We start from the raw sequence: 24,795 nt of genomic DNA, 5'->3' as shown, positions 1-24,795 counted from the left end.
AGAAATGAAAAATAGTAACACTTGAGAAAATAGAAACATCAGGCTATTGGATGTTTGGATGAGATGAAGTACTGATCTCCTTTACTGGGAAAGAGAGTGCCAAAAATGAGGCTGTGAAGACTGAGTTGTCTCAATCTTTTATTCCAAACCCCTCAAGGTGATGATAAGTTGCAGATGTGACTATCATATTTAGTCACTGAAGTTGAGTTAAATGGAGATGAGACCAAGGAAATGAAATGGCAAATTGTCAGCTGAGCAAAAACTGAAGACAGTGAATTTGCCTAGAAAGTGAAAGTGAAGGTCACTCAGTCATGTCTGACTCTGTGCATTGCTGCAGCTGCTGCTAAGTTGCTTCAGTAGTGTCTGACTCTGTGCGACCCCATAGATGGCAGCCCAACAGGCTCCGCCGTTCCTGGGATTCTCCAGGCAAGAACACTGGAGTGGTTTGCCATTTCCTTCTCCAATGCATGGAAGTGAAAAGTGAAAGTGAAGTCGCTCAGTCATGTCCGACTCTTCACGACCCTATGGACTGCAGCCTACCAGGCTGCTCCATCCATGGGATTTTCCAGGCAAGAGTACTGGAGTGGGGTGCCATTGCCTTCTCCAGACTCTGTGTGTAAGGAAGCAATAATACATGGTTGGGGAAAAATCACTTGAGTCAGGTACTGAAGTTCAGCAAAAAACAAGAAATGTGTTGGAGGTCAGTGAAACTAAGTGGGAAGAAAAATGAAGGGAGACAGAGTTGAATACATAGTCTAAAATTAGAAGGGCTTTTACCTAAGAGTTGAGGTGTTATGATTTGAATACTTCTTTGAGAATGAAATCAGAGGACAATGAACCATAACACTCCAACATAAATTTTAAATAACATGAAATTCATGAAAATCATTACTTTTAGTATCTTTTCTTCAGACATTTCCCCCCATTTTCTCTTTTTTTTTTTAAATTTAAATTGAAGGATAATTACTTTACAGAATTTTGTGGTTTTCTGTCATATACCAACAAGAATCAGCCACAGGTACATCCATGGCCCCTCCCTCTGGACCTCCCTCCGATTTCACTCCCCATCCCACCCTTCAGCCTGTCACAGAGCCCCTGTTTGAGTTCCCTGAGTCATACAGTAAATTCCCGTTGGCTATCTGTTTTGCACATGGTATTGTAAATTTCTGGGTTACTCTCTCCATACATCTCCCCTTCTCCCTCCTCTCCTCCCCCTGTGTCCATAGGTCTGTTCTCTATGTCTGTTCCTCCTTTGTTGCCCTGAAAATAAATTCATCAGTGCCATCTCTTTAGATTCCATATATGTGTGTCAGTATACGACTGGGAGCAGGAGGAGAAGGGGATGACAGAGGATGAGATGGCTGGATGGCATCACTGACTCAATGGACATGAGTTTGAGTGAACTCTGGGAGTTGGTGATGGACAGGGAGGCCTGGCATGCTGTGATTCATGGGATCGCAAAGAGTTGGACATGACTGAGCGACTGAACTGAACTATTACAATATTTATCTTTCTCTTTCCAACTTACTTCACTGTGTATAATAGGCTCTAGGTTCGTCCACCTTATTAGAACGGATTCAAAAGTGTTCTTTTTTATGGCTGAGTAGTATTCCATTGTCAGAGAAGGCAATGGCACCCCACTCCAGCACTCTTGCCTGGAAAATCCCATGGACGGAGGAGCCTGGTAGGCTGCAGTCCATGAGGTCGCTAAGAGTCGGATACAACTGAACGACTTCACTTTCACTTTTCACTTTCATGCATTGGAGAAGGAAATGGCAACCCACTCCAGTGTTCTTGCCTGGAGAATCCCAGGGACGGGGGAGCCTGGTGGGCTGCCCTCTATGGGGTCGCACAGAGTCGGACATGACTGAAGCGAGTTAGCAGCAGCAGCAGCAGAAGCAGCAGTATCCCATTGTATATATGCACTACAGCTTCTTTATCCATTCATCTATAGATGGGCATCTAGGTTTCTTCTATGTTCTAGCTATTGTAAATAGTGCTGCAATGAACAATGGGGTACATGTGTCTTTTTTAATGTTGCTTTCCTCAGAGTATATGCCTAGGAGTGGGATTGCTGGGTCATATGGTGCTTTATTCCTAGCTTTTTAAGGAATCACCATACCATCACCCATAGTGGCTGTGTCAGTTTACATTCCCACCAGAAATGTAAGAGTTTTCCCTTTTCTCCACACCCTCTCCAGCATGTATTGTTTGTAGACTTTTTGATGATGGCCCTTCTGAGCGGTGTGAGGTGGTATCTCATTGTAATTTTGATGTGCATTTCTCTAATAATGAACATCTTTTCATGTGCTTGTTAGCCATCTGTATGTCTTCTTTGGAGAAATGCCTCTTCAGGTCCCTTTCCCACTTTTTAATTGGGTTGTTTGCTTTTATGGTATTGAGTTGTATGAGCTGCTTGTACATTTTGAAAATTGTCAGTTGTTTGATTTGCTATTATTGTCTCACATTCTCAGGGTTGTCTTTTCACCTTGTTTGTAGTTTCCTTTTCTGTGCAAAAGCTTTAATTTTAATTAGATCCCACTTGTTTATTTTTGTTATTTCTGTTACTCTAGGAGGTGGGTCATAGAAGATCTTGCTTTGATTTATGTCATCAAGTGTTCTGCCTGTGTTTTCCTCTAAGAGTTTAATAGTTTGTGGTCTTACCTTTTGGTCTTTAATCCATTTTGATTTTATCTTTGTGTATGGCACTAGGTAGTGTCCTAATTTCATTCTTTTGCATGTAGCTGTCATTTTTATTTTACTTTGACTACGTAAAGTGCACACATTTTAAGTACCAGCTGATTAACCTTTACATACCATGTAACCATCACCCCATGATCACCACTATCCCAGAAATTCACCTTCTGCTCCCTCCCCATCACTACCCACACATCTCAACATGCAATTACTTAATTAGGCTTTTATCATCGTGAATCAGTTTTATCTGTTTTGCATGTTACTATCAACAGTTTTGTATGTCTGTGGGCCTACATATGTATACCAAAGACATTTATAAGAGGTTCGTGATAGCACTATTCCTAATCACCTTCTTCAAATTTTAGTGGAGTAAAAATTGGTGAGTACTAGAAGCAGGAGGAGAAGGGGATAACAGAGGATGAGATGGCTGGATGGCATCACTGACTCGATGGACGTGAGTCTCAGTGAACTCCGGGAGTTGGTGATGGACAGGGAGGCCTGGCGAGCTGCAATTCAGGGGTCGCAAAGAGTTGGACATGACTGAGTGACTGAACTGAACTGAACTGAGAAGCTTGTGTGTCTTGTCAAGCTCCATTTTTGACTGCTGGAGACAAAGTCTGAGTGAAAGACAGAATTAAGATGAGGATTCAAAACTTAACTTCAAAGCAGATAACCATAATGGAGTGAAGTACCCAGGAACATTAAAAATCTGGCCTGAGCAGGCCTTGGCTCAAAGTTGAAAAACAATATAACAAATAGAAATAACAATGAAGATTTTTGAACAGTGATCATAATAAAGATATTCTTCTAATAGCTGCAGAAACATTATCTTGTCACAAACATTTTGTATGGTTGCTATTCTTACCTGCTGGTTATAGGTGACTAAACTGAGGTGTAAAGAAGTGAGATTTTGGTAAGTTTGCTCCCGTCTCCACCTAGGTTTTCCATTCAGGCTACCTGCAATCAAAGGCAACATACTCTCAAGGCAAGGCTCTTTCCACACTGAGCCTTGACCCTCTTACAAAGATTGTAGAATTCCATCTAGAAATATATGGGAACACATCTGCTACACCACAGTAACTCTGCTGAAACTGAAAACCTGAAGAAATATTCAAATTTATAGTTTTTGGTAAATAACTCTGGAGTCTACATTCTCCCTTCTCTTTGGTCTAACCTAGAAAACTTCGGAGGTTTATCTCTCCTGTGTCCTTGTATTATTTCCATTGTTTACCAAACTTCTATGATTTTATTCTGAGATCACGTTCATTATCAGTCTCATTAGGAGAACTGTTACTGATAATGAGAAAAATAAAGATGGCATAGAGGTTAGCAGCTAAAGCAAAATCACTTTCAAAAATAAGAACAGAAAAATTCTGCAACACTGTACTGATGTTTTCTGATCCTTTAAACAATCGCCATCTAGGCAAGTCTTCAAATTGTAATGTCTTCTTTCACTGTGATGACAGATGAACCCATTCTGTTTCTGTCACTTTTTATTCAACTTTATTGGGTATCTAGAGATTTATAATATGTTCCCAAAGCAAAAGAATAAAATACTGTGCAATTAGCATTTGGAGTTTTTAGAACATAATATGGGTGATGGGGGTGAGAAAGATGATGTGATGAAGGTGACATCGCTTCCAGACTTGACTCTCTGTATAGTTGCTTTTGCTCACAGGCAGTCCCTTTATTTGTATAAATACATGTACATAAATGGGCTTCCCTGGTAGCTCACCTGGTAAAGAATCAGCCTACAGTGCAAGAGACCCCAGTTTGATTCTTGGGTAGGGAAGATCCCCTGAAGAAGGGATAGGCCACTCACTCCAGTATTTTTAGGCTTCCCTGGTGCTCAGCTGGTAACGAATCTGCCTGCAATGTGGGAGACCTGGGTTTGAGCCCTAGGTTGGGCAGATCCCGGAGGAGGGCTTGGAGAACCCCATGGACAAAGAAACCTGACAGACTACAGTCCATGGGGTCACAAAGAGTCAGACATGACTGAGCGACTAAGTGCAGACATGTACATATGTATACACAATGTAGAGAAAAAACTACAAAACTGACTTTCTTTTACAAGAAGTGACATGTTAAGGTTAACTTGAAGGATATTGCTTTGTCATATTTAGGACTCAATAAATTTGAACCCACTCCAGTTTTCTTGCCTGGAGAATCACTAGAACAGAGGAGCCTGGCAGGCTATAGTCTATAGGGTTGCAAAGAGTCAGACACAACTGAAGCAACTTAGTACTCACACATGACTGGAAATAGTACATGGATTTGTGAAATGAAGTTATTTCATGCGGCTATACTATAGGTCATATTAAACAATGCTAAAAGTTATTATCAGTACCTGCAAGTGATTATTTATCTTTAACTCTTTTGTATTGAATGATGAAATATATTCTTAAAATCCTATTAAAATTCATTATAAGAGGTCACTGCTCTGAGGCTGAGGGATTCTTTGAATATTTTTTTAACCTATGATCTTTCATCATGATTTTATCTTAAAGTATTTTTTAAGGCAAATAAGGAAAACAAAAGCCTAGTGAATGTAAGCATCTGTTTGGAAGTCCTCTCGTTAACTACAATAATAAAAATGATGAGAAGAGGTACTGGGTTTGCTGAACAAAGGAGCTTACCAAACATTGGAGAGTAGCACTGAAGGGGTTACTGTTTAGCATATTGTACAATGGAATGGAAAATGCACACTGGCTCTCAAGTTCAAAGGGCTGGGGGAAACTTTGGTAACTTGATCTCCTTTAGTCACAAACTGTGAAACAGCATATGGTTAACATCCTTTTTTGGTGTTATTTTTAAACTTGTTTATGAGATATAAATAAAAATATTCCGAACCCTATAATGACTTTTCTCCCTGAATGGAAACTCCTTGAGTTGTGATGGGCAAGGCAGTACCTCTCCCAGTTTGCCTAGCGGACAACTTTTCTCTTCACTGGAGAAGCAGGAATAGATGCTGGAGAAATTGAAACAGGTGATATATTTATATTCCTGCTCTTCTATATTCCCCTCTGAGCTTTCCCATGGCATAGGTATTCTAGACATAGAGCACTAAGATAGATGAAAGGGATATTTAAAAAACTGTCAAAAATCATTTGGGAAAAGAGAGTGTCTCCAGTTTCCCATGAGTCACTTGATAACAAGGGAATATCCTTTTCTGACTAACAATTTCTGACTCTATGGCAGCTAGTGGATTGGTCCTCCTAAATCACACAAGATTTTTTAAGGAAAAAAAGCCAAAGGAAGTAATAAATGTCAAACACTCATCAAAAGCAGATTGGGCACTTTCATTTTTTTTTAATTTTATGTTAGCCTCTACCGGAGTTCTTTGAAGTTGTAACAAGTAACCCATCTGCAGTTCAAATCTACTGTAAACAGGTTTGCCACGCTACCTGTTTTAAAATTTAACGTCCTTACCCCCAGGACATTAGGAAAATGGGCCCTGCTATACTATATTCTGAAATAGAGACCTCAATTCTCTTTAATTTTCCTCAGTATATGTTTAGAATTTCACTCAGTATAATCAGGTAACATTTAAAGTATTAAGATGTATATACATGTGGGCACTGGCATAACACTCAAGTCGTTTGTTTTAGGGTAAGAATGTGTGCCTATTCTGAAACAGAAATCCTCACAGGGACCAGCTAAGGCCTCCCAGTAGAAATTAGATGGGGCCTGCTGTGATTTTCCCTGATCTGATTCATCAGCAGTGTGTGCACTGTCTCTCCATAAATGAAAATGAAAAGCAAAAAAGACTTGAAACAAAATTTTATAAAGACCCTAATTTTTGCCAGTGCTTAATTGTGGCAAAATTGGTGTGTTTACATTCATAAATGTAAGGAGTATGGTTTGGATAGAATAAATGTCATGAGTCAAATAACTTAATAAACCAGTGAAAGAAAAGCATGTGGACCAAAATCAGAAAAAAAGATGATGAAAATTTCTTGTCCTGTTTTAGACATATTAAATAGAATGGTATTTCACGTCTTGTGTTCATATCTTTCCTGTGATAATTAAAAACCTATTGCAAAGACTCATACTTTTTCTACTATAAGAGAACCACATCTCACTTTGAAGTGCTGAAATCAACTCTTTGTGTTCAAAGCCTCATCCTCTGCCTTTCATCTGACAGCACTTTCTTCTGTGGCATCAGAGTACGGTGGGTTCCACCTCCTTCATCATGTAGACTTATATCCAGCACTTCATTTACTTAGTTTGTTCTTTCCTGGGGGGTCAGTGGATGGATGAGAACTTCAGGTTTACTTAAGAACTAGTAGTCTAGTTTTAAGCTCCTATTTCCAAAGCTCAGATGTTACCCTTGCTTAGTTGGGAGTCGTTTATCAAATTCACTTCACTTCCTATGACAATGTACATTCATAGATGGATGTGAGATCTCCACTGAACTCTTGAGGAACTCTTTTTCACTGTGTAAGAGTTCAGAGGAAAGAGAAAATGTAACATTGCAATCTAAAAATATTCTGTATGTTGAGAATATAATTCTACCCTTTTCAATATAATTCTTTCAAAACAACAACAACAACAATCTACTCAGTTTCTGTAGGAATTTACATATTTTGAGACTGGTAAAAATAATCTCTCCTGCTTCATTTTTCTTACCACCTGATATTTAAATAATAATATTTTAAATACTTCTGGTGACAATGAATATTTGCCTTGTGCAGTTTCACAGAGCCCTAGAAACAGTCTGTCAATATTTATTTATTAATCATTGCTACTTTACTGCTCCAAGAGACAATGAATAAATGGTGCAACCAAAATTACAAACTAGGATTCCTCACTTGCAGCCAAATTCCAACCACAAAACCTCATTCTTCTCTTTAAGGTATTGCTACAGGAAACTAGACTTACTCCAAAGGCAAAACTCTGGGGATTATCTGAACTAGAAGGGATGATTTTTTTTCTTCTTTTCTGAGCTGTGGCTTTGCCATCTGTTATATTTCCCTTGCTGCACAAAATTGGTTTTTATGACCAAGAAAATAAAATTCTGGCAAAGAAACAGGATATCTTATGATGATCTGCTATTTTAGAGACCAGTATGTGTAAATAACTTCAATATCATATTTGAATTCTACATATTTCATATAAATTAGTTTCTCTAAGAAGATTAAAATAAAGCATTTGAACACTTAAAAATCTATATTGTATTTTTAACTAATCAGTGATGATTATCAACAACTTTTTGTACTCAGTTTATACCGCAGAAGATAAGTTGTACAGAACGCTATTTTCCAATTAATTCTATGTAACTTGTACAATTTTTTGAGTCAGCTTATTTCTTATCTCCTTCATCTGGCTACCAACATCAGGATAAATTACCACCAAGGAGATGAGTAAATTTTCTACACTACCTCATTCATTCTGAGAACAGAAATTGGTTCTCTAAAGTCTTTCAAGACTGATGTTTCAGGTGAAATATATTTAAGTTATATATCTATATATCTATATCTATATCTGTGTATGTATGTTGTTGGAATGGGTGGGGAAGCATCTGGTGAAAGATCTGGGGAAAGTGTGACCTGAATATGCTGTTGAGAAAAAAGAGAATGGGAATGGACTATTATTTAATTATCCTACAATAAATCCTAGGTACTTATTTTAGAAAAGAAAACAGGAATATTTATGGTACTGAGACAGAAGTAGAATCTTTCCTTGCTAAGATCAAATGTTACCCAGGAGGGATGCATATGCTATAAATTAGTTAGTTTAGTTAGGAGAAGACATTAGTTAGGATAAGACATTAAAAAAAGATGTAAGCCCAAGAACTGGGAGATTAGCCCAGTAAAATAGGAAGCCGAATGGTTAGAAGTATACTGTGCCATAAATCTAGGGCAAGGCCTCCTGCTGTTTCTGGTGGAAAGGCAGTGATCTAGGGCAGGGGCCACTGAGGATACCAATAACAGCAAGAGTCATGTTCTTTATCTCATCATATTTACTAGAAGGATGGGGCCTAACATTTAGTTGTTAGTCAATAAATGCATGTTGAGTTAACAAGTTTATAAATAAATGAATGAATGAATAAAATGATATGAGAATGACTGAAAGTTATAAATCGGTATATCTTTGAGAGCTTTATGGGAGAACAATATAAATAAAATATAACTCTCTCCACCATAATAATACTCACATTTGCTTAATAAATAATCTGTACTAACACTGTAGGTTTCCCAGGTGGTTAGTAGTAAAGATCCTGCCTGCCAATACAGGAGACATAAGAGACACAGTTTCAATCCCTGGATTGGGACGATCCCATGGAGAAGGACATGGCAACCCACTCCAGTAGTTTTGCCTGGAGAATCCCATGGACAGAGGAGTCTGGAGGGCTACAGTCCACAGGGTTGCAAAGACTTGAACATGACTTAGTGACTGAGCATGCATGCTCTAGACACTGTAATGGGTACAGTGATATAGCACCGATACTACTTATAACTCTCACAGTCATTCATTAAACTGAATATTGTTATCTTATTTAACAGGAAAGACCTTATTTTCACAGATATTCAGAGTCCTTTGAACTAACAATGTCTATAAAAGCAAGATTATATGTTTTGGGCCTTGTCTGTGAGGACTTTGCACACTAACATCTCTAGCTTTAATGCTACTTTGAGCACACCGCTGCTTTATATCAATCAAGAAACCATAGCAATTATACCTTTTACATAATGGCCATCTCACCTCTCAGGATTGCTATATTGTTCAATACATAATCATACTAATGTACGTATTCAATAAAATACAGTCAACTTTTTTAAAAGATGGTAACTCTTCTGCATTAAATTATTTCCCATAAGAGGAAGAGTTAAAATCTATATCCATACTCCTGACTATAGCTAAATCTATAAATTTATCTACAAGTATATGGGTGGTAAAATGACTTTTTAAAAAATGTAACCAAAATAAACATTTACATTTAAACAAAATTTTAATTCACTAGTACTGGCCCAATGTATAACAAACATTTAATGCTTATTTTTCCTGTTTATGTTCTGTCAGCCTTACAGGTCAGATAAGTATTTCACAAAGTGTAGACTAAGAGCTTGTGAAAACTCTGCCAGGGTTTATTCAGAGTGTCAAGCACAAGATTACAGAGAGTGTAGATATCTCAAGGATGATCCACGGGAAGAAGAAAACGTGTTTTATTTGTGGAGGAAGTGGAAGGGGTTTTCTTTAAGAAGCTATAATGTTGGGTATAAATTATAAATTTATAGGTCTTTTAAAATTTGGCATAATTAAAAATAAATTATGTCACTCACACACTTTAACAAATGGAAAGTTTTCATTTATTTATGGTATCTTTCCTTTTTCTTAGCACTTGTGCAATATATTTTCCTGTTGATTAAATTTTTATAAATCTTCAAATTCTAAAACATATTTCTTTATATAGTTCTGTGTTGGCATTTGTGCTCCTGTCTAATTTTACAGACCAAACTAGGCATGTGCAGGCAGAAACACTCACGATCTGGAAGTCCTAGTCACTCTCACTTGGAAAATACTGTAGGCAATGCAGAGTTCAAGGTCAGTGATGCTTGCCTCAGAACTAGAAAATCCCCATCTTCTAGAACTTTTATACATTTTTTATAATTTTAATGTTGGCAACAGGACATATGGTATCTTTTTCTTAGCTTGTCTTTACATGCTTTTCTGGTTTCCTCATTAGGATATGTTATACTGTATGTCTGTCCTTCTGTGTCTGTAAGTGAAGTCGCTCAGTCGTGTCTGACTCTGTGACCCATGGACTGCAGCCTACCAGGCTCCTCTGTCCATGGGATTTTCCAGGCAAGAGTACTGGAGTGGGGTGTTATTTCCTTGGGTTTACTAGAAGTATGTAACATGTAGTTTGTTATAGTAGTAAATTACTATTAAATTGTACATATACATGAAGCACTTGTGCATGTCTAGCACACTTATATATCAATGCTATTGATATATAAGTGTTGTTATCATTCTTTCTTACACACACAGATGCACATGCACACAATGTCTTTAATAGCTATCTCTAGAAATGATGTTTCATACACATCATTTGCTGCATCAAGTTTGTACAGCATTTGAAAGCGGGAGATTAATCTTACGTCTCTCCAGTTTTTATTAAAAAGAAAGTGCATATTAGATATAGCAACAGCTTCAGATATGTAGATGATACCACCTTAGAGGCAGAAAGCAAAGAGGAACTAAAGAGCCTTTTGATGAATGTGAAAGAGGAGAGGGAAAAAGCTGGCTTAAAACTCAACATTCAAAAAACTAAGATCAGAGAACACGATGGCAGAGGAGTAGGTGGACATGGAGTACATCTCTCTCTACATATGCATCAGGAATACAACTTTCAGACACAGAAAATCTTGCAGAACACCAGCTGAGAGTGGGCAGGAGTACCTGACCACCAGAAAAGAACATATAGAACCATGCAAAACTTGGCAGGACAAAGCAAGTAGGTGGGGAAAGAGGACAGTGAGCAGGACTGGACTTGTATCTGGAGGGTGAGGGAACTAAAGCAGGGGTCAAATCTTCACATTGGGGCAATTGTTTGGGACAGAGAAGCATTTGAGGCTGTTGGAGAGTGAAGCAGCTGACCTGTGACACTCTGAATGGAATGAGAATCACACAGACAATCATTGCAATAGCCATATGTACCACGGACAGGGACATAAGTCCTTTAGAAAGCACAGTGGCTGGGAGCTGGAACTTAGAGATGGAGAACGATCCCAGGGTGAGGTCTGCTGTTGACTGCAGGGGAGATGACCAAGGGAACATGAGGGAGGTGACTGTGGTAGGAAATGCCTGTGGAAGAAAACTAGGCAGCCGTAGAGGCAAGGCAATACTGCTCAGTCTAGCACAGGGGGTGGGAACATCACTGTAGCCTCTCTCTTTCCCTACACACCAGCTGAACAATAAAGACTCCAGAGACAGTGGCCACTTAAGTGCCTGACACACTGAGCAAGTGCCAGCCAGGCACTTCTAAAATGTTAGCAAAAATTCCAAGAAAGGAACACTTGAAAACTCATTGTATGAGGCCACCATCATCACCCTGATACCAAAACCAAAGACAATACAAAAGAAGAAATTTAAGGTCAATATCACTAAATAAACATAGATACAAAAATCATTAACAAAATTCTAGCAAACAGAATTAAACACCACATGAAAAAGATCATACACCATGATCAATTCGGGTTTATCTCAAGGATGCATACATTTTTCAATGTAAGAAAATCAATCAATGTGATACACCTTATTAAGAAATTCAAACCAAAAAAAGATATGATAATCTCAATAGATGCAGAAAAAGCTTTTGACAAAACTCAGCATACATTTAAAATAAAAACTCTTCAAAAAAATGGGCACAGAAGGAAACTACTCAACATAATAAAAGGACTATATGATAATACCACAGCAAATATGATTCCTATTGGTGAAAAACTGAAAGCATTCCAAGACAGGAACAAGACAAGTGTGCCCACTCTCACCACTATAATTCAATATAAATTTGGAAGTCCTAGCTATGGCAATCAGAGAAGTAAAAGAAATAAAAGTAATCCAGGTTGGAAAAGAAGTAAAACTCTTACTGTTTGCAGATGACATGATACCATACATTTGTTCTTGTTCAGTCACTCAGTCATGTCTGAGTCTTTGCAATCCCATGGACTGCAGCATGCCAGGCTTTCCTGTCCTGTACCATCTCCTGGAGCTTGCTCAAACTTATGTCCTGTGAGTTGGTGATGCCATCCAATCATCTTGTCCTCTGCCATCCCCTTCTCCTGCCTTCAATCTTTCCAAGCATCAGGGTCTTTACCAATGATTCTGTTCTTCGCATCAGGTAGCCAAAGTATTGGAATTTCAGCTTCAGCATCAGTTCTTCCAATGAATATTCAGGGCTGATTTCTTTTAGGATTAACTGGTTTTATCTCCTTGCAGTCCAAGGGATTCTCAAGAGTCTTCTTCAACATCACAGTTTAAAAGCATCAATTCTTTGGCCCTTAGCCTTCTTTATGGTGCAACTCTTATATCCATATATGCCAAGTGGAAAAACCATAGCTTTCACTATACAGACCACTGTTGGCCAAGTAATGTCCTGGCTTTCTAATATGTTGTTTAGGTTGGTCATAGCTTTTCTTCCAAGGAGCAAATGTCTTTTACTTTCATGGTGGCAGTTACCATCTGCAGTGATTATGGAGCCCCCCAAAATAAAGTCTGCCACTGTTCCCATTGTTTCCCCAAGTATTTGCATGAAGTGATGGGACTGGATGTCATTATCTTCATTTTTTGAATGTTGAGTTTTAAGCCAGCTTTTTCAATCTCCTCCTTCACCTTTATTCAGAGGCTCTTCAGTTCCTCTTTGCTTTCTGCCATAAGAATGGTTGTCATCTGCATATCTGAGATGACTGATTTTTCTCCCAGCAATCTTAATTTCAGCTTGTGCTTCATCCAGCCTGGCATTTCTCATGATGTACACTGCATGGCATTTAAATTAGCAGGGTGACAATAAACGGCCTTGATGTACTCCTTTTCCAATTTGGAAACAGTCCATTGTTCCATGTCTGGTTCTAACTGCTGCTTCTTGACCTGGATACAGAAAGGTTCTCAGGAGGCAGGTAAAGTGCTCAGGCATTGCCATCTCTTTAAGAATTTTACCAATTTGTTGTGATCCACCCAGTCAAAGGCTTTAGCGTAGTCAATGAAGCAGAAGTTTTTCTGGAATTCTCTAGCTTTTTCTGTGATCCAACAGATGTTGGCAATTTGATCCCTGGTTCCTCTGCCTTTTCTAAATCCAGCTTGAACATCTGGATGTTCTCGGTTCACACACTGTTGCAGACTAGCTTGGAGAATTTTGAGCTTTACTTTACTAACATGTGAGATGAGTGCAATTGTCTGGTAGTTTGTACATTCTTTGGCACTGCCCAACACTCTTTGGGATTGGAATGAAAACTGACTTTTCCAGTCTTGTGGCCACTGCTGAGTTTTCCAAATTTTCTGGCATTCTGAGTGCAGCACTTTCACAGAATCTTCTTTTTGTATCTATAATAGTTCAGCTGGAATTCCATCACCTCCACTAGCTTTGTTCCTAGTGACGCTTCTTAAAGCTCACTTGACTTTGCACTCCAAGATGTCTAGTTCTAGGTGAATGATCACACCGTCATGGTTATCTGGGTCATTAAGTTTCTTTTGTATAGTTCTTCTGTATATTCTTGCCACCTCTTCTTAATATATTCTGCTTCTGTTAGGTCTATACCATGTCTGTCCTTTATCATGCCCATCTTTGCTTGAAATGTTGCCTTAAGTTCAGTTCAGTTCAGCCCAGCCGCTCAGTCGTGTCTGACTCTTTGTGACCTCATAGGCCTTCCTGTCCATCACCAACTCATAGAGTTTACCCAAATTCATGTCCATTGAGTCAGTGATGCCATCCAACCATCTCGTCATCCGTCATCCCTTCTCCTGCCCTCTTTCCCAGCATCAGGGTCTTTTCAAATGAGTCAGCTCATTGCATCAGGTGGCCAAAGTATTGGAGTTTCAGCTTCAACATCAGTCCTTCCAATGAACACCCAGGTCTGATCTCCTTTAGGATGGACTGGTTGGATCTCCTTGCAGTCCAAGGGACTCTCAAGAGTCTTCTCCAACACCACAGTTCAAAAGCATCAGTTCTTCTGTGCTCAGCTTTCTTTATAGTCCAACTCTCACATCCCTTGGCATCTTTAATTTTCTTGAAGATATCTCTAGTTTTTCCCATTCTATTGTTTTCCTCTATTTCTTTGCACTGATCACTGAGGAAGGCTTTCTTATCTCTCCTTCCAAATAACTCTGAATTTAGATGGGTATATCTTTCTTTTTCTCCTTTGCCTTTTGCTTCTCTTCTTTCTCAGATATTTGTAAGGCCTCCTCAGATAACCATTTTGCCTTTTAAATTTCTTTTTCTTGGGGATGGTTTTGATCACTGCCTCCTGTATAGTGTTACAAACCTCCATTTATAGTTCTTCAAGGCATTCTATCAGATCTAACCCCTTGAATGTATTTGTCACTTTCATTGTACAATTGTAAGAGATTTGACTTAGGTCATACCTGAATGATCTAATGTTTTCCCCTACTTTCTTCAATTTATGTCTGAATTTTGTAATAAGGAGTTCATGTTCTGAGCCACACTCAGGTCCTGGTCTTGTTTTTGCTGACTATAGAGCTCTCCATCTTTTGAAAATCTATACATAGAATACATACTATACATAGTACTCTAAAGATGCTATCAGAATATTAATAGAGCTAATCAGTGAATTTAGCAAATTTTCAGGATGCAAAATCAATACACAAAGTCACATACACATAAGTATATGTATTCTCACATACTAACAATAAAAAATCAAAATGAATAATTTGGAATCAATCCGATTCACCATTGCAACACAAATAATAAAATATCTAGAAACAAATCTATGTAAGGAGACAAAAAAGTTGTATAAGAAAACTGTAAGACATTGATGAAAGAAATTATAGATAACATATACAGATGGAGAGAATTCCGTGTTCCTGGGTTGGAAAAATCAATGTTATGGAAATGACTATACTACCAAATGCAATCTGCAGATACAACATGATCCTAACCAAATTACCAATGGCATTTTTCACCAAACTACAAGAAAAAATATCACAATTCATATGTAAATACAAAAGACTCTGAATAGCCAAAGCAATCTTGAGAAGAAAGAATGGAGCTGGAGTAATCAATCTTCCTGACTTTAGACTATGCTACAAACTTAGAGTCATCAAGAAAGTATGGTACTGGCACAGAAACAGAAATGTGGACCAAGGGAGTAAGATATAAAGCCCAGAAATATACCCACACACCTATGCATTACACATTATTTTTGAAATAATGTATATATTTTGTATGTATATATTTTGTGTATATGTATATATTATGCATAATGTATACATGTACATATGTACATACATATGTATATATACATATACATATGTATATATACATATACATATGTATATATATTGAAATAATGTATATAATGTATGTATACAATATATACATTATTTTTGAAAAAGCTGGCAAGAGTATACAATGGTACTAAGAAAGTCTCTTCAATAAGCGCTGCTGGGAAAACTGGGCCACTATGTATAAAAGAATGAAATTAGAACACTTCCTAATACCATACACAAAGATAAACTCAAAATGGATTAAAGACCAAAATGTAAGACCAGAAAGTATAAAACTCTTAAAGGAAAACATAAACAGAACACTCTATGACAGAAATCACAGCAAGATCTCTATGACCCAGCTCCTAGAGTAATGGAAATGAAAACAAAAATTAATAAGTGGGACCTAATTAAACTTAAAAGCTTTTGCACAGCAAAGGAAACTATAAACATGGTGAAAAGATAACCCTCAAAATGGGAGTAAATAATATCAAATGAAACAACTGACAAAGGATTAACTTCCAAAACATATAAGCAGCTCATACAAGTCAATACCAAAAACAAAAACAAAAAACCCACAAAAAACAAACAACCCAATCAAAATGTGGGAAAAAGACCTAAACAGACATTTCTCCAAAGAGGACATAGAGATGGCCAACAAACACATGAAAAGATGCTCAACATCGCTCATTAGAGAAATGCAAATCAAAACTGCAATGAGATATCACCTCATACCAGTCAGAATGGCCATATCATCAAAAAATCTACAGATAATAAATGCTGGCAAGGATGTGGAGAAAAGGGTATCCTCTTACACTGTTAGTGGGAAGGTAATTGTTAGGGGGAATGTAAATTGATACCGCCACTATGGAAGACAGTATGGAGATTCCTTAAAAAAACTAGGAATAAAACCACCATATGACCCAGCAATCCCACTCCTAGGCATATACCCTGAGGAAACCAAAATTGAAAGAGACACATGCACCCAATGTTCACTAGAACATTATTTACAGTAGCTAGGACATAGAAGCAACCTAGATGTTGATCAACAGATGAATGGAAAAAGCATCTGTGGCACACATATAGAATGGAATATTACTCAGCCATAAAAAGGAACACATTTAAATCAGTGCTAATGAAGTGGATGAACCTAGAGCCTATTATACAGAGTGAAGTAAATCAGAAAGAGAAAAACAAATGTCATATATTATCACATACACATGGAATCCAGAAAGATGGTATTGATGAAATTATTTGCAGGGCAGCAATGGAGGCACAGACATAGAGAACAGACTTATGGACATGAGGGCGGGGGAGGAAACAGAGGGTGGGATGTATGGAAAGAGTACCTTGGAAACATACATTACCATATATAAAATAGATAGCCAATGTTAATTTGCTGTATGACTCAAGGAAATCAAACTTGGGCTTCAGCAGAGGGGTGGGAGGTAGGAGGGAGTTTCAAGTGAGAGGGCACATGTGTATACCTATGGCTGATTCATGCTAATGTATGGCAGAAACCAACACAATATTGTAAGCAATTATACTTCAATTAAAAATAAATTTGAAAAATCCTAATATCATGGCATCTGGTCCTATCATCCATGGCAAATAAATGGGGAAGAAATGGAAACAGTGGAAGATTTTATTTTCTTGGGCTGCGGAAAGTGACTGAAGCCACAGAATTAAAAGACACTTGTTCCTTAGAAGAAAAGTGGTGACAAACCTGCTGTTGCTGCTAAGTTGCTTCAGTCGTGTCCGACTCTGTGCGACCCCATAGACGGCAGCCCACCAGGCTCCCCCATCCCTGGGATTCTCCAGGCAAGAACACTGAAGTAGGTTGCCATTTCCTTCTCCAATGCATGAAAGTGAAAATGGAAAGGGAAGTCGCTCAGTCGTGTCCGACTCTTAGCGACCCCATGGACTGCAGCCTCCCAGGCTCCTCCATCCATGGGATTTTCCAGGCAAAAGTACTGGAGTGGGGTGCCATTGCCTTCTCCTAGACAGTATATTAAAAAGCAGAGATACCACTTTACTGACAAAGATCCATATAGTCAAAGGCACATTTTTTTCCAGTAGTCTTGTACGGAGTGAGAGTTGGACCATAAGGAAAACTGACTACGGAAGAATTGATGCTTTCGAACTGTGATGTTGAAGACTCATCAGAGTCCTTGGATAGCAAGGAGGTCAAACCTGTCATTCCTAAAGGAAATCGACCCTGAATGTTCACTGGAAGGACTGAAGCTGAAACTGAAGGACTAATGCTAAAACTGAAGCTCCAATACTTTGGCCACCTGGTGGGAAGAGATGACTCATCAGAAAGACCCTGATGCTGGGAAAGATTGAGGGCAGGAGGAGAAGGCAGTGACAGAGGATGAGATGGTTGGATGGCTTCACCAGCTCAATGGACTTGAGTTTGAACAAATTCTGGGAGATAGTGAAGGTCAGGGAAGCCAGGCAAGCTGCAGTTCATGGGGTCACAAAGGGTTGGACACGACCTAGCAGCTGAAAACAACAAATTAGATATACATGACTTTTGGTCCCAAATGGGAATAATATATTTCAATATATTTCAATACAAACTGTACTAATGATTAGTGAAACTTTTCTTTAGAGTGTTAGAATTGACAGTTAAATAATGGGGAAAATTGTATTCTGGCATACATGAAACTGTTAGGTGTACAACATAGCATAAACTAATTTCTTTTTAAATGAAATTTGCAAACAAATTATGAATGAGTTAGCATTGCCACTGCTTCCATCAAAGAGAGACATATGATTACTGTTTATGATATTATGTTGTTTTTCCTTTTCCTTGTATTTAGTCTTTATTTTTGTTTTTATCAGATAATAAATATTTTACATGTTCATCAGTCTGTCTTCCTGTTAATACAAGTTTACAGATATGGTCTCAGCTCTTTACAAAATGGAATATTTTAGACAATTCAATGTGATGATTCCAGAATGTGTTAGGAGAGAATGTAAATATTTGAGGAAAATAAATAGTAACCTGAAGCCGACTACTTGGGGGGCCTACAGTAATGTGGGTAACTCTTTCCCCTGGTTCTTTTTACTCTTCCAGAATATTTATGCATTTTGCTTCTGGCTAAGCATGGCAGTAGAAGAGCCAAAATTCAATAAGAAAAATTTTTCCTCGGTTTTTTTCTTTTTTTGGCTTCTGTAACAGCAATAAATTCAGAGATACCAGATATATTAAGATAACACATTTTCATTAGATTTCTATCCCAATTGTATATCCATGTGGTTCAGATAAACCACATTCATATATACAGATCTGAGATGCTTGTCATAACCAAACTGATCTCTAGCGCATTGGAGCATTATTCATCCTGAGAATGAGCCACATCCATACCTCAAAAAACAAACTTCAGCTTTTAATTTGGAGTGAGGAGAGTTTGGGAGCTCTTTTTCAGTCTGTTTAAAGCTTACTTGAGCTAAGACATATTTCTTCTTCTAGATCTTTCCTTGGCACTGCAGTAAAAATTAAGAGGCCAAGTCATTGTCTCTGGTAAGTTGTCCTGGGTTACGGTATCTCAATATCGACTAGCTCTTTTCCAGGTTCTTGTAAGAATTGAAGATTTCCAAGCTTCTTGCCCAATTTTCTGAACCAGGTTTCTTGCCTGGTTTCTGAGTTCCTATCCCAGTGGTCATCTTATGTGCCCCTTTCCCTAGCAACCTAAGGTTCGCCACCAATTTCCAATCAAACAGTAGCCTATGTCATCGTTTAACACTTCTTAAAAAAAAAGGAAAAGGGCACTAAAGTACAAAAAAGAAAGACTTATACTTCAGTTTTGTTTTGAAGTTTCCAAAACTGTAACTAGGGCTTCGAAACTTAGTGAACTACCTCAGGAATGAGGGCTAATAAATGGTAAGGCTGATTTTATAGTTACATATAATCATATTCTTTTGATTCCAAAGCTCATGAGCATATTCTCTAAGCTGCTGCATTTGCTTGAGCTCGTTTATCTTTTTTCTGTAAATACAAGGAAATAGTCCTCTGAACCTAATTCCAGAATGGAAACTTGCAAGTAATGGCCCTTTCAGTTCAGTTCAGTTCAGTCGCTCAGTCGTGTCCAACTCTCTGCGACCCCATGAATCGTAGCACGCCAGGCCTCCCTGTCCATCACCAACTCCCAGAGTTCACCCAGACTCACGTCCATCAAGTCAGTGATGCCACCCAGCCATCTCATCCTCTGTCGTCCCCTTCTCCTCCTGTCCCCAATCCCTCCCAGCATCAGAGTCTTTTCCAATGAGTCAACTCTTCGCATGAGGTGGCCAAAGTACTGGAGTTTCAGCTTTACCATCATTCCTTCCAAAGAAATCCCAGGGCTGATCTCTTTCAGAATGGACTGGTTGGATCTCCTTGCAGTCCAAGGGACTCCCAAGAGTCTTCTCCAACACCATAGTTCAAAAGCATCAATTCTTCGGCGCTCAGCCTTCTTCACAGTCCAACTCTCACATCCATACATGACCACAGGAAAAACCATAGCCTTTACTAGAAGAACCTTTATTGGCAAGTAATGTCTCTACTTTTGAATATGCTGTCTAGGTTGGTCATAACTTTCCTTCCAAGGAGTAAGCGTCATGGCCCTTTAGACACTGTCTAATGCCTCACCAAAGAAGCAGTACTTAGCATGAACCCATTGCAACTCTGTTCCGCTCTTCTTTTTGGGTATTCAGAGGTCTAGACGACTCAGTTAAGAAATAATTTGAATGAACCAGAACTAAATATTTATGTTCTGCTATGTCCATCATGCCTGTCTATTTGAAAAATCTCCCCTTACATACCTCTGTCCGCTCTACTCAGTTCAGCCTAGTAGAAAAAATGAATAATAGATATCATTCTGGCCACCTCCCCCAGGACCTCAATACTTTGCCTCCTGTAAGCAAGCATCTTGCTTAGAGGAAGCCCAAAATATGTTTTAGAGCACATGTGATATAATTGATATATGGGCTACGTAAAATAAACAGTAAAAACACTGGTATACAATTATTAGGATCACAGCCTGAATGATTTCTCTTCATTGCTAGCCTAAGAATTTGGACATACTTTAGTATGAAATGAGGGTCGACTCATTTTTGGATAGGTCAAAGTGGTGTTTTAGAGAAGGTTTTTTTAACAGTATCAAAGTAGCAGAAAAGACAAGTGGCCACTTCAACCTTAGACAGTGTAAGTGGGAATGGATACAAGAAAGTAACTTTGAAAATTAAACAGCTTTGGTGTGAGTCTGTAACTGTAGAATATGAATTTATTATCCTTTGGCAAATTTAGGGAACTTACATTTTTAAGAATTAAAAAGAAAAAATGACTTATGAGTCATCTAGTGAGAAAAGGTACTACCTAAAATTGCAATAAAAGTGGAGGCCAAATACAACTCAAAAAAATTAAAAACATAATTGAAAAGAAACTTGAAGTGCCAACTGGCACACAAATGGGAGGAAATTGCTCAAGTTGGTGAGTGAGAAAATAGGGATGATGAATTAGCTGAGGTTTGGTCACCACAGGACTTGCTAGAACATTTCAAGAATGCTGTGAATATTAATACAAGAGCTTATTAAGAATATTTACAACCTTACGTGTAAGCATTACCTAGTCATTGATGCATCTATCAAATCACAGTTACAGATTATTTACCATGCACACTGATATAATAGAGATTAGAAATAAAATATAGACAAATTTATGAACATCGTTTCATATTACTTTATTTAATTTTCAGTATTTTGGGTAAGAATACCTGTCATGTGAATTTCATCAATCTTAGAGAAGATATGACATCTTTTAAAATATCTACACATCTAAGTATATTATTTAAAAATATGTTCTTGAGACATTTATCTCTATGTAACTACCCTACAAATGTGCATGCACACACGAAATGCACAATTATCTCATTCTCATGGTAGGAATCATTAATTTTAATTCTAAGAACCTAATTATTTTGCCTAACACTGGTTACATTTGTCAGAAAATAGTAATAAACTACATCTGTTGCGTGCGTGCATGCTAAGTCACTTCAGTTGTGTCAGACTCTGTAGGACACTCTGGACTGTAGCCCATCAGGCTCCTCTGCCCATGGGATTTTCTAAGCAAGCATACAGGAATGGGCTGTCAAGCCCTCCTCCAGGGGATCTCTCTGACTCAGGCATCAAATACAAGTCTCTTTATCTCCTGCATTGGCAGGCAGATTCACTACTACTCGTACCACCTGGGAAGCCCCAAACTACATCCCTTACCTTATCCCCCAAATGCATAAATACGGTTTATAAGCAACAGTTCTTGGGTCTTTAAAAATGAAACATTTTCCTCTAAGTATCTCCATGTAGAAAGACTTATACTTTTACTTGCTAAGTCCTTAATAAAATATGAAGACATTATAATGTTCCAGCTAACAAGATGATCTTTATTTTTTATTGAAGTATAGATAATTTACAGGTATATAACAAAGTCATGCCATTTGTTTGCAGACTGTACTCCATCATAGCTTGTAATTCCTGTGCTATATAGGTTCAGTTCAGTTGCTCAGTTGTGTCCAACTCTTTGCAACCCCATGGACTACAGCATGCCAGGCTTCCCTGTCCATCACCAACTCCCTGAGCTTGCTCAGACTCATGTCCATTGAGTCGGTGATGTCATCCAACCATCTCATCTTCTGTTGTCCCCATTTTCTCCTGGCTTCAATCTTTCCCAGCATCAGGGTATTCTCCAAGGAGTCAGCTCTTCGCATCAGGTGGCCAAAGTATTGGAATTTCAGCTTCAGCATCAGTCCTTCCAATGAATATTCAGGACTGATTTCCTTTGGGATGGACTGGTTGGATCTCCTTGCTGTCCAAGGGACTCTCAGGAGTCTTCTCCAACACCACAGTTCAAAAGCATCAATTCTTCGACGCTCAGCTTTCTTTATAGTCCAATTCTCACATCTATACATGAATACTGGGAAAACCATAGCTTTGACTAGACAGACCTCTATTAGCAAAGTAATGTCTCTGCTTTTGAATATGCTATCTAGGTTGGTCATAACTTTCCTTCCAAGGAGTAAGCGTCTTTTAATTTCATGGCTGAAGTCACCATCTGCTTTGATTTTGGAGCCCCTAAAAATAAAGTCAGCCATTGTTTCCACTGTTTCCCCATCTATTTGCCATGATCAAATGGGACCAGATGCCATGATCTTAGTTTCCTGAACGTTGAGCTTTAAGCCAACTTTTTCACTATCTTCTTTCACTTTCATCAAGAGGCTCTTTAGTTCTTCACTTTCTGCCATAAGGATGGTGTCATCTGCATATCTGAGGTTATTGATATTTATCCCACTCTGTATGATTTATTCTTGTTGCTTAAAGAAGATTACCTTCAGCTTTGTGACTATGACTGTACCAAACAATTTGAAAACCAAAGCTAAAAGTGATTCTGCAGTCATTTAGTTATCTAAAATATTAACCAAAATCACCAAATATTCTTCAACATACACACATACAAACATACAGGTAGACTATCCAAATTAAATCAGTATTTGCTTAAGTCATAGCTATGAAGTGCTGATTGGTGTATTAATTTGTATTTTTGTTTGTAAAGAGTCTGATTCTTTTATAGCAATATATATGCAAACTATATTTGAATTGTATGGGGGCAGCTATAAAAATGAGATGGTGACTATGTAACTCTATTTCTACTTTCTAACCATTATTGAAGGTAATAATACAACTAATTAAACATAAAAAACTTCTATGTATTCAACTCAGCAGAGAACCAGTGCTTTTGGACACTCCTTCCTTTATTAGTATTCTGTTTACTTATTTTTCTTTTTACTTAATTTTTTTATTGAAGGATAATTGCTTTAGAGAATTTTGTTGTTTTCTGTCAAATATGAACATGAATAAGCCATAGGTATACACATATATCAGGGAAGGCAATGGCAACCCACTCCAGTACTCTTGCCTAGAAAATCCCATGGACAGAGGAGCCTGGTGGGTTGCAATTCATGGGGTCGCGAAGAGTCGGACACGACTGAGCGACTTCACTTTCACTTTTCACTTTCATGCATTGGAGAAGGCAATGGCAACCCACTCCAGTGTTCTTGCCTGGAGATTCCCAGGGATGGTGGAGCCTGGTGGGCTGCCATCTATGAGGTCACACAGAGTCGGACACGACTGAAGCGACTTAGCAGCATACACATATATCCCCTCTCTTCTGAACATCCCTCCCATCTCCCACCCCATACCACCCCTCTACATTGATACAGAGCCCTGTTTGAGTTTCCTGAACCATACAGTAAATTCCCATTGGCTGTCTATTTTACACATGGCAATGTAAATTTCCATGTTACTCTTTCCATCTATCTCACCCTCTCCTCCCCTCTCCCCATGTCCATAAGTTTATTCTCTATGTCTCTTTCTCCATTGCTGCCCTGTAAATAAATTCTTCAGCACCATTTTCTAGATTCCGTACACATGTGTTAGAATATAACTTATCTTTCTCTTTCTGACTCACTTCACTCTATATAATAGGTTCTAGGTTCATCCACCTCATCAGAATTGACTCAAATGTGTTCCTTTATATGGCTGAGTAATACTCCATTGTGTATAGGTACCACAACTTGTTTATCCATTCATCTGTTGATGGACATTGAGGTTGCTTCCAAGTTCTAGCTATTGTAATTAGTGCTGCAGTGAACAATGGGATACACGTGTCTTTTTCAATTTTGCTTTTCTCAGGGTATATGCCTAGGAGTGGGATTTCTGGGTCACATGGTGGTTTTATTCCTAGTTTTTTTTTTTTTTTTAATTTTATTTTATTTTTAAACTTTACATAACTGTATTAGTTTTGCCAAATATCAAAATGAATCTGCCACAGGTATTCCTAGTTTTAAAAGGAATTCCTATGCTGTCTTCCATAGTGGCTGTATCAATTTACATTCCCACCAAGAGTGCAAAAATGTTCCCTTTTCTCCACATCCTCGCTAGCATTTATTGTTTGTAGACTTTTTGATGATGGCCATTTTGACTGGTGTGAAGTGATATCTCATTGTAGTTTTGATTGGCATATCTCTAATAATGAGCGATGTTGAGCATCTTTTCATGTGCTTGTTAGCCATCTGTATGTCTTCTTTGGAGAAATGTCTGTTTAGGTCTTTTTCCCAC

The 24,795-nt window shown here is 38.2% G+C and overlaps 1 protein-coding gene across 8 annotated transcripts in view; it reads right to left on the bottom strand.

The window, feature by feature from the left end:
- The window catches only part of SEMA3A (semaphorin 3A), a 560,896-nt gene that overhangs the window by 309,426 nt on the left and 226,675 nt on the right, over window positions 1–24,795 (bottom strand). For 6 of the 8 annotated variants that reach the window (XM_055590101.1, XM_055590100.1, XM_055590098.1 and 3 more), the window contains one exon: window positions 3,563–3,654. The exons of the other annotated variants lie outside the window; for them this stretch is intronic. The gene's annotated coding sequence lies outside the window, so the exon portion shown is untranslated. The remainder of the gene's footprint in view (window positions 1–3,562; window positions 3,655–24,795) is intronic. 8 annotated transcript variants of the gene reach the window in all.

This window comes from Bubalus kerabau, chromosome 8 (assembly GCF_029407905.1).
Source record: "Bubalus kerabau isolate K-KA32 ecotype Philippines breed swamp buffalo chromosome 8, PCC_UOA_SB_1v2, whole genome shotgun sequence".
Classification (NCBI taxonomy): Eukaryota; Metazoa; Chordata; class Mammalia; order Artiodactyla; family Bovidae; genus Bubalus; species Bubalus kerabau.
The sequence above is the reverse complement of the archived record's forward strand: the minus strand, read 5'-3'. Positions and strand labels throughout refer to the sequence as shown.